At 36.7% G+C, this 16623-nt stretch overlaps 1 long non-coding RNA gene across 1 annotated transcript; it reads left to right on the forward strand.

Annotated features, from left to right (window-relative positions):
• Window positions 1–1340: 1340 nt before the first annotated feature.
• On the forward strand, window positions 1341–3105 carry LOC133706697 (uncharacterized). Its single transcript, XR_009844675.1, has 2 exons — window positions 1341–1942; window positions 2025–3105. It is a non-coding gene; the product is annotated as an uncharacterized LOC133706697 (long non-coding RNA).
• Window positions 3106–16623: the final 13518 nt, after the last annotated feature.

A 16623-nucleotide genomic window follows, 5' to 3' on the forward strand; every position in this document is an offset into this window, starting at 1 on the left:
TTCCATTTCTTATTTTAGAAAGCTTCTATTTTCAGGTCTTTGGAATAAATAAGCTGAATTGAGTTCATAAATGGAAAGAGAAGCTTCATGAAGATGACATGGCAAGGAAATGACGTGGAAAATCAGAAAATATAATGCCAAGAGGAAATCAAGGAAGAGTTTTTAAAAAGGAAAATATATTTTCCTTGGGGATTAAATTTGCCGTGTAATACTTAAGGAAAAACAAGGTGACAACATGGGAATTAAAGATGATTGATTGAGGATTTCAAGGAGAGATTTTCTTGGGAGACTTTTATGGGAAGGAAATATTGTTGGAGGAATAATTTGGTGTGATTGCCAACGTGAAAATCAGAAATAATCAAGGAGATGACGCCAAGAGAGATTCAAGGGAGAAATAAAAGGAAAGAGAAAAAGGTGGAGACCAAGAAAAGCTGAAAACGTGTCTAGGTGCATCCCTAAATTCCCTAAAGGAATATTAGCCGAAATTCATGAAGAAAATCAGAATAATTCCAAGGAAATTCGGCAATTAAATATTAGGGAGGTATTTTAGAGAATTTTGATTGGTTGGAACACATCACACGGATTACTTGGCATTCTATGATTGGTTGGACTACATCACAAAGCTTACTTGGCGAATTCTCATTGGTGGAAGCTATGTGGAAATTTCTGATTGCTTTGTGAACCCTAGCCGTGCTCCTATATATACCCACCTCTTTGACGTTGAAAAAAGTTCCACATCCCTTAGAAAAATTCAGAAAAATTATATTGTTGCCGTGAGCTTCTTCCATTTTCTCTCCATCCTCTAAAGCAAGCCACGGAGTTCAAGCAAGGCCGAAGGGAGAAGAAGGAGCCGTGACTATTCCTCCACCATCCACCATTGAAGACTTGCTTTCAAGCTTCAAGGATCACAACGAAAATCATTCATCCTCATCTTCCATCCACGGTGTAATTCGACCTCTACTTTGTAACCTTTGTTTGAATTTCGTTGGTTTGTTTTAGTTGACATTCATGATTGAACAAAGTTATTAATTTCTGGAATTTTATATGATTGAATGAAATTTTCAGATTCATATTATTGTTCTTCGAGAGTTGCTTATGTGGGTTTGTTTAATTAAATTTGCGTTATAGATAACTTTTGTATTTTAATCTTATGTGGTTGCAAACACTTAGGGTTTCGATATAATTGGTGCTAGGTTTAAGAACATGAAATCGACTTTTCGTTTTGTGTAAACTTGAATCAAAGTAGTAAAGGTTTTGTACAAAGATCGAATTTAATTAACGAGGATTGCAATTAGGTGGACTTTTCCATACTAAGTTGTACACTTGAGTTGATAGCCTTTCTCTATGTGTAATGCGTTAAACATGACATGATTGACTAGCTTTCTAGGGTTTGATTGCATGTTTGATAGGATTAATCTAGGTGCTTTCGCTTAGGTTAATTAGCATTGAAAAGTAAAAAATGGGAATTCATTTGCTTTCGAATGTTTCACATGATCAACTCCTTTCTCATGACTTAGATGAACAATATTAGGGTTTGAATCAATTTTAATCATAAGTTTCGGTTTTGATCTTTGTTCTCTCATTCCATTCGTATTTTTATGTTTTTGCATTTTAATTGTTTTGTTAACCTAGTTTTATTTTCGAAAAACCAAAAACAAAATCCCCCCTTTTCGTGTAAAATGTTTATAGTTGTGAATATATTTGTGAATATTATACTTTGTTTTAATTTTAATTGTTTAATTGTTTGATAATGACAGGTGTACCCTCAATCCCCGGAATAGAACGATCCCTATTTGCTTATACTACTAACGATATTTTCAGGGTTAAATTGCGCGCTTGCAAATAGCGTTATCACCAACCAGGAAATCCTGTTCGAAAGAGGAAATTGTGTGAAGCAAAACTCTGAAGCCCATTGAGATGTTGATAGGAGCATTTTAAAGTGGTATTTTAATAGTTAATTCCTCACATTTTGCTTAGTTAATTCCTTAACGAATCGATTTTTAACTCAATTTCTATTTTCTTAGGTACATTGGAGTAAATGATGGTGAAATGAGCATTAGGTCCACACTTACCTATAAATGGTGGAGAAAAATGGAAATGTACTAAAATGTCAATTTTACACATTTTCCTACTCCGGCTAGGAGAAACCAAGCCAAGCAAGGAAGAAGGAGCGGCCGCCTGACCAAATGAACTCTAAATGAGCTGAAACTTTCCAGATCCATTCTAGACATCCTAAGGATCATTTCTTATGAAGAGTGCCAGAGCTAGTTTTGAGTGGAAGGCCTTCAAACAGTCAGCCCAATTTCCTGCAGAAGCAAAACTGGAAAACTGGACCCGTAAGGAGTCCAACAGAGATTCTGGCCCAAAGGCATGGAAATAAATTCTGAAATTTTACCAAAATGATCTACACTCATGGTAGATCATTTCATATGAAGAAGTCACGAGCCAAATCTGAAGTCCTGTTGGAGAAATAATTGAAGGAATAAAGGGGCAGAAACTGATCTAAAAACAGCTCAACACCACATGTTCAAGTTTCCTACCCACATGAAGAAAGCTAGATGCTTTTCTCTTTTTCCTTGGATATATTTTTCTGCTCCAATAGATCATCATCACTTCCATACTTCTGCACCTTCATGCCTTGCTTTCATTTCATCATTACTCCATCTTTTCCATATTTTACAAACCACTTTCATTATTTTTCTTCCATTTATCATTTCACTCTTCTTTTTCTTCCCTATATAAACACCTTCTCCTCTCATTCTAAGGACATTCCTTCATCCATTCCATCTTCTTTGTCTCTCCATTTCCTTTCCATTTTCCTTTCCAACATCCTCTAGGGCAAGCCACGAAGTTCAAGCAAGGCCAAGGAAGAGAAGAACCAAGCCGTGAGCATCATCATCCATCCTCCACCTTTGAAGCTTGCTTTCGAGTCTCAAAGGATTCAACGTTATTCACCCATCTTCATCTTCCATCCACGGTGTAATTCGACCTCTACTTTGTAACCTTTGCTTTGTATTTCGTTGGTTTTGCCTTAGTTGACATATATGTTTGAACAATTGTTAATTTCTGGAATTTTATGATTAATTGAGAATTTTCAGATTCATATATTGTGATTCGAGAGTTGCTTATGTGGGTTTGTTTAATTAAATTTGCATTATGGATAACTTTTGTATTTTAATCTTATGTGGTTGCAAACACTTAGGGTTTCGATATAATTGGTGCTAGGTTTAAGAACATGAAATCGACTTTTCGTTTTGTGTAAACTTGAATCAAAGTAGTAAAGGTTTTGTACAAAGATCGAATTTAATTAAAGAGAATTGCAATTAGGTGGACTTTTCCATACTAAGTTGCACACTTGAGTTGATAGCCTTTCTCTATGTGTAATGCGTTAAACATGACATGATTGACTAGCTTTCTAGGGTTTGATTGCATGTTTGATAGGATTAATCTAGGTGCTTTCGCTTAGGTTAATTAGCATTGAAAAGTAAAAAATGGGAATTCATTTGCTTTCGAATGTTTCACATGATCAACTCCTTTCTCATGACTTAGATGAACAATATTAGGGTTTGAATCAATTTTAATCATAAGTTTCGGTTTTGATCTTTGTTCCTTCATTCCATTCGTATTTTTATGTTTTTGCATTTTTATTTGTTTTCTTAACTTAGTTTATTTTCGAATCCAAAATCCAAAATTCCCCCTTTTTCGTAAATATGTTTATACTTGTGAATATCTTTGTGTTTATATTACTTTGTTTTAATTTTAATTGTTTGACAATGACAGGTGTACCCTCAATCCCCGGAATAGAACGATCCCTACTTGCTTATACTACTAATTATATTTATAGGGTTAAATTATGCGCTTGCTTTGAGCGTATCAGATGTGTGACCGAAATTATGATGGACATGACGTTGGAGACATCAAGGCTTGAAGAGGACGCAAGAAGGCCCAAGAATTATCAAGCAAGATGGACTTTCGGCAAAAGTGGATAAAGCCCATGTAAACTAGGGTTTTTGTGACGTCAAAGAGACAGAGTTGAAGTTAAACCCTAATGTGCCGTTCAAAGAGAGAGAGTTGCCGTCCAATACTAAGAGATAAACAAGGAGTTGGTGTGAAAAATCAGAAATATAAAAGAAGATTTCGGTGGAGATTTTCTAGGGCAATTTTTATGGAAGGATAATATTCTTGGAGAGTTATTTTGTGACTATGCCGTGAGAAATTAAGAGAGATGATAGGAGCATTTTAATGCGACGTTTTAACTGCATTTCCTTACATTTCTTGCGCCATTTCCTTAGTAAAACTCTGTTTAGGAAAGTTTCCATTCTTTGATTGGGAAAGTTCCTATTTTTCTTAGTTTCTATTTTCCATTTTTAGAAAGTTTCTATTCTTGTAGTTTTCATTTCTCATTTCTGGCAAGTTTCTATTTTTCATTTTTAGTAACTTTCTATTTTTCATTTTTTAGTAAGTTTCTATTTTTCAAATTAGGAAAGTTTCTATTTCTCATACTAGTTTCTATTTTCAGGACCTCCGAGCTAAAAAGTGGAAATGAACACACGAATGGAAAGAGGAGCTTGCGAACGTCAAGGGGAACAAAAATGAAGAACATTGAACCACACATTTGAGCAGAAATGAAGAAACAAGCTTTCCTAGTGCAACCAGGAAATCCTGCGAACTGGAGGAGAGCTTACCAATGAAGTTTCCAACGCAACTATGAAAAGAAATGAAAGAAATGAAGTGTTTTGCGTTGGAAAATATGAAGGCTTGAAGATGAAGCAACGTGGCCCAAGAACTCTCAAGAATGAAGTGGATTTTCGGCAAAATGGACCAAGGCCCACCAAAGCCCATGACATTAGGGTTTGTGACGCAAAACCCTAAACCTAAAGTTGTTTTGCCGTGAAAACCAAAGGGAGGAGAGAGAAGTGGCGTGAAAATCAAGCAAGGATAAAGAAGATTTCGGCAAAGAGATTTCTTAGGGAGATTTTAAAGGAAAGAGAATATGTGTTGAACTCGAAAACCTCTCAAAAGAAGTCTAGATACATTCCTTGAAACCCTAAAGGAAGTTTGGCCGAATTGGAAGTGCAAAAATCAGAAAATTCTCAAGGTATTTCGGCAAGAAAATCAAGGGAAATATTCTAGGAAATTATGTGTTTGGTTGAGACACATCATAGGGCTTACTTGGCAAGATTTCATTGGAGGGAATTATGTGGAGTTAACAAGTCTTTGCCGTGAGTTTCTCTAGGGTTTTGCACGGCCTTGGAGACCAAGTTGCCGTTCCCTATATAGTCTCCCCTCTTCTCATCGTCAGGGGTTCCTCTCCGCATACAATTTACACTTTGAGAAAAATTCAGAAAACTCTCTAGCCTAGCCGTGCTCTTCTCCATCCTCTAGGGCAACCACGAAGTGCAAGCAAGGCCAAGGAAGAAGAAGACAAGCCGTGAACACCATCCATCCTCCACCTTGAAGATTGCTTTCGAAATTCAAGAGACCACATCACCTTTTCGTTCATCACCATCTCCATCTCTTGGTGTAATCCGATTCTCCTTGTAACTTTGTTTGTATTTTCGTTGGTTATGCCTTAGTTGACACATATGTTTGAACAAGTATTGTTTTCTGAAATTTTATGATTAATTGTTAATTTTCAGATTCATGTTTTGCGATTTATGGTTGCTTATGTGTGAGTGTTTGATTAAATTTGCATGATAGAAATCTTTTGTATGATAATCTTGAATGGTTCGAAACATTTAGGGTTTTTATGTGAATGTTGCTATGAATTTAAGAACATGAATCAACTTTTTGGTTTTGTGTTCTTGAATCAATAAGTAGTAAAGGTTTTGTACAAAAACCGAGTTTAATCAAAGAAGATTGCAATTAGGTGGACTTTTTCATACTAAGTTGCACATTTGAGTTGATAGCCTTTCTAGGTGCTTATTGCGTTAAACATGTATGATTGACTAGCTTTCTAGGGCTTGAATGCATGTTTGATAGGATTAGTCTTTGTGCTTTCACTTAGATTAATTTAGCATTGAAAAGTAAAAGATGGGAATTGTTTGCTTTCTAACAATTTACATGATCAACTCCTCTTGCATGACTATGATGAACAATGATGAACTTGAATCAATTTTAATCATGAGTTTCGACTTTGATCTTTGTTCTTGCATTCCATTTGTATTTTTATGTTTTTGCATTTTAATTAGTTTGTTTACTTTATTTATTTTCGAAAGAAACCAAAATCAAAAATACCCCCCTATTTCGTGAATAGTGTATATGTGTGAATATTATACTTTGTTTTAATTTTAATTGTTTAATTGTTTGACAATGACAGGTGTACCCTCAATCCCCGGAATAGAACGATCCCTATTTACTTATACTACAAATGACATTTCAGGGTTAAATTATGCGCTTGCTTTGAGCGTATCAATTTTTGGCGCCGTTGCCGGGGATTGAAAAATCATTTGTCATATTGTGAATATTTGTTTTATGTATATTGCGATTTAAAAAAAAAAAAAAAAAAAAAAAATTTACTTGTTAATTGTTTTGTAATTGTCGAAAATTAGTTAAAAAACTACTTAGGTTGTTATTTGTATTATTGAACACGAGTTTAATTGTGGGTTGTAAATTAAAGAAGGAATAGGTGAAGTCGTGTTTATTAATATTGGCCTAAACCCCTTATTGGTTCCTAGTTCAGGTCCCTTAAGGTTGAGGGCGGCCTCTATTGACATTCATTGAACTGTCTAACACACTTAGGACCTTTTACATCCTAGTAAGAATATCCTATGTGAGATGGTGTCTAGGAAGGGGACAACGTTCATGACGGGTTCTGGATTCAGAAGTGCTTACAAATGGGCATAAACCTCAATGAGGGAGTAGCCTATGCCAAAATGGATCCTACCTCTTGTGTTCGCCCTCCCCTACCTGGCCATTTCAGTAAGGTTGCCCAACGGATGTAGGAGGGACTTTGTGTCTAGACGATTATACTTGGGCCGCATGTCCACTTGATTTACCGCTTGGAATTAAATTTGATATCAATAGTATTCATAACAAAAGAAAATGTTGCGACACTTAAGGTATATTGGATTAAACATAATCTTGGAAGGGTAGCTGTTTCAGTCCCATTGCACAACAAGATTCCCTGTTCCCGTACCTAAGTGTTGAAAGTAATTAAAAAAAAAAAAAAAAAAAAAAAAGATTTGTGAATAGTGACGTTTTGTTTATGTGTTTTGTGTGAAAGTTTTGTGTCTAACTATACTTGTAAAGAATTAGAATTAAAGAAAATAAAAAATGGAGTTATAAATTTTGTTAATTACTTAATTGTTGTGAGTGTGTAAAATCGTATGAGTAGACAAGGGCCCTTTTGTTAATATTGGCCTTAACCCTTCATTCGTACCTTTCTAAGGTCTTATGAGGTTGAGGGCGGCCTTTATTAGCACTTGGAGAACAGTTTAACACATGAGTAATTTCCCAGCTGAGTAAGGGGCATTACAGATGGTGTCTTAGGTTGAGACCCTGGGTGATGGGTTCAAATTGGATCTCAGAGATACTACAGACTGTGCGTGTTCCACAATGTGGAAGTAGCCAATAGGGGCGTAAACCTCAATGAGGGAGTAGCCTCCGTAGTATCACCAAAATGAGTCCTCCCTCTCACTTACTTCTTAATCTGGCTATCTGGCCTTCTGAAACAAAGGAAAGTGACTTATGTCTAAGCGACTATCCCTATATCGTATCTCACCAATAGTAGTGGTTTCTATTGGGCTCGACTTACAACTTGGAATCAATTGAGTTATTAACTTTATTTATGATAGTTCCATGACAAAAATAAAATACTTGTACATAACCTTCAATTGTAAATTGGTCTGTTTTCTTACTTCTCTTACTTGTACAAAATTTGGAAGTCTCTTTTGTTGCATTGTGAATAGTGACGTTTTTGTATAAAGATTAACTTGTATTTCTTGTCTTTTGTAAGTTACTAACTTTTGTAAATCATAATGTTGTTCAGACTCTCCATGAATGTCCGAGCCTTCTAAACTCCCTAGCAGGAAAGAGATTGAAGAAAGGCTCGCTCGTTTGAAAAATCCTCCTACACTTGAGTACAGAAGACCATCTTCCTTGACATTCAAAGAGTACACAATTAACGAGCAAGGGAAGAGGGTCTATTCTTCTGAGGAATCTACTCCACCTACTCCTACTCCATCTCCTCCTTCACGCTCACCTTCACCTGTGGTTTCATCCAACTCTACTCCACCACCTTCACCACCACCTGAAGAAGTAAGGGAAGAAAGAATGGCATCCATTAGGGAATAATCCACAGCAACAGTCGAGGGAGGACCCCCTATAGGCATTGTGTACCCTGCCCCTGCTGCAGGAAGAAATGCAGAATTTGAGCTGAAGAGTGGATTATTGCACCAACTCCCTAAGTTTCATGGGCTTCCTATGGAGGACGCCAACAAGCATCTTAGAGCATTCCAGGTTGTGTGTTCTAACATGCAACCACAAGGAGCAGATGAGAACATTCTAAAGATGAAGGCATTTCCATTCTCCTTAGCTGACAGAGCCAAAGATTGGCTATATGAGATTCCTGTTGGACGTATCACCTCTTGGGACACAATGAGGAAGGCCTTCTTGGAAAAATACTTTCCAGCTTCAAAGGTCATCACACTCAGGAAGAAGCTCAGTGGAATTGAACAAGCCTCAGATGAGTCCTATTCTGCCTATTTTGAGAGGTTCAATTCCTTACTTGCCCAATGTCCTCAACATCAGATGAAGGATGAGACCCTACTTACATGCTTTTATGAGGGACTCTTACCCTTAGAGAGGCAAATGCTTGATGCTGCAGCTGGAGGAGCTTTTGTGGACAAGTCACCTGCAGCTGGAAAGGAACTTATTGAAAATCGTGCCCTAAACACTCAACAGTATGAGGGTGTACGACAGACCACTCGTAGGGTCAATGAGGTGAGCACTAGTGATAGGAGCATAAAATGCGACGTTTATAATGTTTAAACCCTATATTTTGCTAAGTTATTTCCTTTAACTTGATCAATTTAACTTAGTTAGTGTTTTACAGGTAAAATGGAGTCTCAAAGTCCAAAAATGGCTAAGGAGGGCACAAGTGGCGCAGAAATGGAAAGAAATGAAGAAATGGAAGTTTTCCCAGTTTTTCTAGGAAAAGGAATCCCAGTTGAAGAAGGAGTCTGAAGCTGACTTGGACTAGGAGTTCTACTTGGACAAGGAAACCCAATTCTACTCAGATAAGGAATACTAGTATGACAAGGAGTCCCTATTGGATAAGGATTACTCAAGAAGGTTCCGGAAGAGTGTAGAAGCATCTCGGAAAAGGAAGCAGTATTCAACTAGGAAACCTACTTGCATATGGAGTTCTACTCATACTAGGAGAGCCTTGGAACGTTAATCGCTCCAACGGAGCATAGAAAATCGCTCAGAGCTCAGAAAATTATGCTCTTTATATGGTTGGAAAGCTACAGATGTCTAGTTTCCAGAACATTTTACAGCTCGTCGATATCTATTTTCTAGAGGAAGTTATGGTCGTTTTAGTGCACTGAGGTCAAGTCTGCCGGAAATCTGTTTTGTGCCAAACAAGTCCTAGATCAACAAGAACTTGGAGAAGTCAAGTAGAAACGAATTGGGAGTACCTTGAGACGTTCTCCTATATATACCTAGTGTATTTGACGTCTCAGAGACACATTATTCTCCACAATTTCGTTTCTCACCGGTTTGCTCTTGAGTTTCAGGTTTTCGCATCTTGCAAGTTCCTAGCCGTGCCGTCCTCCATCTTTGCCATGATCTTCACTTTGTGCCGCCGCCTTGGATCTGCGTTGGACCTTGGGACGTAACTAAGGGTTGTTCATACCACCTTTCATATGTATTCTTCTCGGTTTTATGACTTGTTAGATAGAAATTTCTGTTTTGATTTTCTTTGTGTAAAACCGAAACCATGAGTTAACTTTCTGATTTTTGGATGCTATTTTGATGTTCTTTTTAATGATTGATGTGTTTATGTGTGTTTGATTCTTGTTGATTGCCAATTTTATGGATTGATAATCTGATTTTGTTTTATAGATAACTTTTGCATGTTTTTGTTCTTTGAGTGCACGCTTAGGATGATTGCATGTAATTGGAGCTAGTAATTAGGTTCATGCGTTGTGACCCTAATTCAATATGGTAGTAAAGGCTTTGGACAAAGGTCGAGATCAGATTATGCATGTAATGAAAAGACTTGCTTTGAGTACTTGAATTTGTTTAAACCCTATATTTTGCTAAGTTATTTCCTTTATCTTGATCAATTTAACTTAGTTAGTGTTTTTACAGGTAAAATGGAGTCTCAAAGTCCAAAAATGGCTAAGGAAGGCACAAGTAGTGCAGAAATGAAGAAAAATGAAGAAATGGAAGTTTCCCAGTTTGACTAGGAAAAAGAATCCCAGTTGGAGTAGGAGTCTGAAGCTGACTTGGACTAGGAGTTCTACTTGGACAAGGAAACCCAATTCTACTCAGATAAGGAATACTAGTGTGACAAGGAGTCCCTGTGGGATAAGGATTACTCAAGAAGGTTCCGGAAGAGTGTAGAAGCATCTCGGAAAAGAAAGCAGTGTTCAACTAGGAAACCTACTTGCATATGGAGTTCTACTCATACTAGGAGAGCCTTGGAATGTTCATGAAGTATCTAGAAGTCCCAAGAAGGTCATATGACGTGCACATGGAAGAGAAAGCAACAAGGAATTCGGATTTCAAAGCAATGTGGAGTTTGGATTTCTAGTTGAGTATGGATTGGAATTGCCGTGAGATTCTTGAAGGTTCTAGGAAGTTCTTGACGTTTCATTCTTCAATAAGGCGTGAAAGACATGTGAAAGGCATGTGATGTGAAGGAAAATCGAGTTGGACTTAAGTTGTGCTTTAAAAGTCAAATCCATTACAGATTCGGATTACTGCCTGTGCAGATCAGTCAACTTCAACGGAGCATAGAAAATCGCTCAGAGCTCAGAAAATTATGCTCTTTATATGGTTGGAAAGCTACAGATGTCTAGTTTCCAGAAAATTTTACAGCTCGTCGATATCTATTTTCTAGAGGAAGTTATGGCCGTTTTAGTGGACTGAGGTCAATCCTGCCGGAAATCTGCTTTGTGCCAAACAAGTCCTAGATCAACACAAACTTGGAGAAGTCAAGTAGAAACGAATTGGGAGTACCTTGAGACGTTCTCCTATATATACCTAGTGTATTTGACGTCTCAAAGACACATTATTCTCCACAATTTCGTTTCTCACCGGTTTGCTCTTGAGTTTCAGGTTTTCGCGTCTTGCAAGTTCCTAGCCGTGCCGTCCTCCATCTTTGCCATGATCTTCACTTTGTGCCGCCGCCTTGGATCTGCGTTGGACCTTGGGACGTAACTAAGGGTTGTTCATACCACCTTTCATATGTATTCTTCTCGGTTTTATGACTTGTTAGATAGAAATTTCTGTTTTGATTTTCTTTGTGTAAAACCGAAACCATGAGTTAACTTTCTGATTTTTGGATGCTATTTTGATGTTCTTTTTCATGATTGATGTGTTTGTGTGTCTTTGATGCTTGTAGGTTGCCGAAATATGGATTGATAATCTGATTTTGTTTTATAGATAACTTTTGCATGTTTTTGTTCTTTGAGTGCACGCTTAGGATGATTGCATGTAATTGGAGCTAGTAATTAGGTTCATGCGTTGTGACCCTAATTCAATATGGTAGTAAAGGCTTTGGACAAAGGTCGAGATCAGATTATGCATGTAATGAAAAGACTTGCGTTGAGTACTTGAATTTGCATGTTTATTGACTAAACTTTCACTTGCTCTTAATGATTTGAATGCATGAGATTATGAGTCGCTTCGATTGTGTGATACCTGCATTTGAAATATGTTGGATTAAGTGCGTTGCTTAATTGACTAAGTAAAGGGAAGTAAAATAAGGGACATTGGTTGCGTTGATCTTTGTTTCTTGGTTGATGATGTTCCATGGTAATTGACAAGATTAAGGGATGCATGAATATGTTGTTCTTGAATTGTTCTTGATAAGTTGTTCTTCGAAAAGTTCTTCTTTTCCCACCTTTGTATAGAAACGATTTTAATCTTTTTATTTGTTTTCGAAAATTTATGTTTTCAATCTTCAAAAAAACCCCCTATCTTTTATGTTATGTGTTTTTGTATATCTGTAAATAATTAAAATTAACTTAGAGTTTTTAGGTAGCATGTTCATATAAATAATAAATAAAATAAAAAATGTTTTTAAATTCGTGAATAGTGTCTCCGTGAATAGTAAATATGTGTTAGTGTTTTCTAGGAATTAATTTACTGTTTTTTAGGAAATTGTTTTGTGTTTTTTAGGGATTGCTAAAAAATAGGGATTTCTTTGGTGTTTTTTAGGAATTGTGTTTCTTAGGGATTTTTGGTGGTGTTCTTTATGGATTTTTGTTTCCTTGTTGTATATGGATTCCCTATGTGATATGGATTTGTAAATTGTGTATAAATAGGAGTAGGATTTCCAAAACCTTTTCTAACTTGTTTTCTCTCTTCTTTTCGAATTGTCTATATATATATATGTGATTTCGTTGCTTTCTTTGTTCATTGTCTTCTAATTTCGTATGTTAAATGTATGTGTGCTCTCTAACTCTTTGTGATTCTTTGTTTGTTCTACTTCTAAGCATGCTTGTAACTTGTAAATTCTAATTTTTGTAAAACTTGTATATGTTCTTAATATTTTCGTAAATTGTATATTCTATTCTTTAAATTATTTCTCACATGTTAGCACCCTCAATCCCCGGTTTAGAACGATCCCTGCTTATCCTATACTAACGCTCGACATTTTCAGGGTTTAAATTGGCGATGCTTTTGCACGTATCAATTTTTGGCGCCGTTGCCGGGGATTGAAAAGTCTTCATGTGATGAAAACGCCAGTAAGGTATGATTTTGGTAAGGGATTATGAACTATTATGGAATAGGTGAAGTCTCTTTTGTTGACATTAGCCTTAACCCCTTATTAGCACCTAATTTAGGTCTCTTAAGGTTGTGGGCGGTTTTTGTCAACACTTGAAAAATGTCTTGCACTTAATTTTTCCCTTATCCTAGTAAGTATAGCCTATGTGAGATGGTGACTAGGAAGGGGACAACGTTCATGACGGGTTTTGAATCCAGAAGGCAATCAAACGAGCGTAAACCACAATGTGGGAGTAGCTTGTGCCAAAATGGTTTCTACCTCTCGTGTTCGTCCTCCCCCGCACTGGCCATTTCAGTAAGGTTGCCCAAAGGATTTGCGAAGAAATATGTGTGGAGACAAGGACTTGGGCCGCACGTCCAAAACAATAGTCCATGATGTTTTATTAAAGTCATATACTTAGACAATTTTCGAGATAATTGGTTTTGGTAAGAAGGAAATAAGTCATAACGGAATAGGTGGGAGTTCTTTTATTAATACTTGTCAAGCAACCTCCTTTATCAAGTAGGCGCACCTTATTAGCCAGAGTGTCTAGGTTGATTGGATACGAGAAGTGCTGACAAAGGGTCTCGTCCCCTGTCAATCAAGTGAGCTGAGCTCCGCCAAAATCGTTCCTCTACTACCTGGCTCTGTGTGAAAAGAGTTACCAAAAGATAGAGGGGGGGAGACTTGTATTAACGTTAGAATCTCTGGGCCGCACGTCTAAACTTTGACTTACAAATCTCTTATTGAAGTTGGTTAATTCGAAAATTGTAGAAGATTGTAACTAATCACTAAAATTTTCGTTGGCCATGTGTATGAATGTATATATATGATGTTTTAAGCCTTACTATGAGGCGTTTGTGGGGCACAATGTGGAGGATGTACCCCTCCAAGAGGCGCCACAACCAGAGGAGTAAATGGAGGTACAAGTCTAGGCTGAAAGACTTTAAACATCAAGCGCTGCATGGGAGGCAACCCATTTCATCCGTAGCTGTGGAGGAGCCATCAACGCAGATTTGCTTTCTTGAACTCTTCCCTTCTCTTTTATTTTCGTCAACTTTTGTTTTTCTTTTAGGATTTGTTGCGTTATCTCTTATGCCATGCTTGATTGATGCTTTGTATGCTTTATACTTGTTTATACATTGAGGACAATGTATGATTTAAGTGTGGGGGAAGGGTTTAACGTTTCACTTTGTTTTTAGATAGCTAGTTTTGTGGTCTTAAAAAAAAAAAAAAAAATTATATTCGTCACTTTATTAATAATAAAACAAAATCGTCACTGTTCAAAAAAAAAAAAAAAAAAATCTTTTTGTTTTTTGTTTTGTTTTGTTGTGTGATTGAGTCTTAGGATGCCCTTTTAACTGTCTAGGATGAACTTATATCTCTGAAATTAAGGCTAAAAGAGGATCACAAGATTGAGATAATGTGTGATGATATTCTTTGGTTAATTATGATTTATGAAAAGCATATGAATGTGTAGTAGATATGGTGCATGCGTAACTTTGGTACAGAATATGAATATGTGGAAGATAAGTTATGATTCATAATAAACCCTTGTGAGAATTTGAGCCATGTGCCCTTTCTTTGTGAGTGATTAACGAAAAATGATTATACTCTTATTTTCTTGGCGATGATTTTGTTGATCTCATTATTCTTTCATCTTGATTGACTACATGCCATAGCTCTTTAATGAACTAGAGAATGCTAGAATTCACTGTTATGCTTGTTGAGACGTTTATGATCAATATATGGCCCTGATTCTGGAAAGGATAAAGGTACTTACTTAGGATTTTCACCACCATTGCCAAATATAGCCTGTGTCCCCATTTGTGCCCGTCGTGGGACCCCCCTAGTTTAACCCCTTTGAGCCTACATTGAACCTTTTCTTTCATCACCCTCAAAATTCCTTAACCTTAACCCTAGTATAGTTATATCCTTACCCTTTGTTCTAAAGACTTAGTGGAGCATATTTTTGAGCCTTTGCTTGGAGTTTTCGCGTCAAGGAAGAATTTTGAAGACATGAAGAAGTTCAAGTGTGGGGGTAGACTTGTCCATAAGTGAAAAATGTATGTAATTGCAGAAAGAAATCGTAAAAAAAAGAAAGAAAGAATATATTTTCGGCAATTAAAAGAAAAAAAAATGTGTATTATTGTTTAAGTTTTATGGATTTTAGTCCCCTATACTTAGTGGATTTGGAGTTTGCTTTGAATTGAAGGCCCATTGTTGGAAAATTTGGTCTTTGTCCTATTCACACTTGTTCAAAAAGAAGGTTAGAATGAAGTTTGGGCCCAACATGATGACACTTGGCCCTTTTATAAGCTCATATGGAGGACATGACGTTTTGTAAACTTGGTGGATTTCGAAGTGGTCTCTCTACATCAACAAGTGCTCTGCTAGGTTTTTAGGATACTTTGTGATTTTCCTATCCCTTCGTTTCTTTAAACCTTAAGCCTTGGCCCCATTACAACCCTTAATTGTAAGACCTCTTTGATCCTTAAGATGGGACAGCCTTTGATGTGGAGATGAGTTAGAACTGTTGAACTTATGGCTTGGGTTCATTCGTGCATGTAGTTGATATCTTTCATGAGATCTTTAAAAAGGAAAACTATATGTGCTTTTCGTTTCTTATGTATGTGATCTACTTCGTAATCTTTCACATATACTTGAGTGATAAGCTTTTAAGCATGAGCCTTGAATCTGAGAGAAGAAAGAGTGATATATCTATGTGAGGTTGAATCATGACTTGTTTGAAATGTGTTGAGCTAAACCATCACCACTGTTTACTCCCAAGTCTTACATGCTTATATGTGGATTATGTTTTGTAATTAGCTCTCGAATATCTTGAAGATGTGATGCTTGGTTAAGTGCTAATCTTGGTGACTTGAAAATATGAGATTGCTGAGACAATATGTTAAAGGGCGTAGGAGTCATTGTGTTTGTCAACGTCTTGGTCTTTGTTTTTGGTTTTAATTTTCGTTTGAGTCTTCTTTTTGTTTTTCGTTTTTGAGTCTTGAGTCTTTGTTTTCCATACTTAGTTTATTTTCGTTAGTTTCTTTGTTTTGTTTCTTAGTCTTTTGGTTTGTTATGTTGATTTTGCTAAGGGACTAGCAAAAGCTAAGTGTGGGGGAATTTGATAGGAGCATAAAATGCGACGTTAATAATGTTTAAACCCTATATTTTGCTAAGTTATTTCCTTTATCTTGATCAATTTAACTTAGTTAGTGTTTTTACAGGTAAAATGGAGTCTCAAAGTCCAAAAATGGCTAAGGAAGGCACAAGTAGTGCAGAAATGAAGAAAAATGAAGAAATGGAAGTTTCCTAGTTTGACTAGGAAAAAGAATCCCAGTTGGAGTAGGAGTCTGAAGCTGACTTGGACTAGGAGTTCTACTTGGACAAGGAAACCCAATTCTACTCAGATAAGGAATACTAGTGTGACAAGGAGTCCCTGTGGGATAAGGATTACTCAAGAAGGTTCCGGAAGAGTGTAGAAGCATCTCGGAAAAGAAAGCAGTGTTCAACTAGGAAACCTACTTGCATATGGAGTTCTACTCATACTAGGAGAGCCTTGGAATGTTCATGAAGTATCTAGAAGTCCCAAGAAGGTCATATGACGTGCACATGGAAGAGAAAGCAACAAGGAATTCGGATTTCAAAGCAATGTGGAGTTTGGATTTCTAGTT

Source organism: Rosa rugosa, chromosome 4 (assembly GCF_958449725.1).
Source record: "Rosa rugosa chromosome 4, drRosRugo1.1, whole genome shotgun sequence".
Classification (NCBI taxonomy): Eukaryota; Viridiplantae; Streptophyta; class Magnoliopsida; order Rosales; family Rosaceae; genus Rosa; species Rosa rugosa.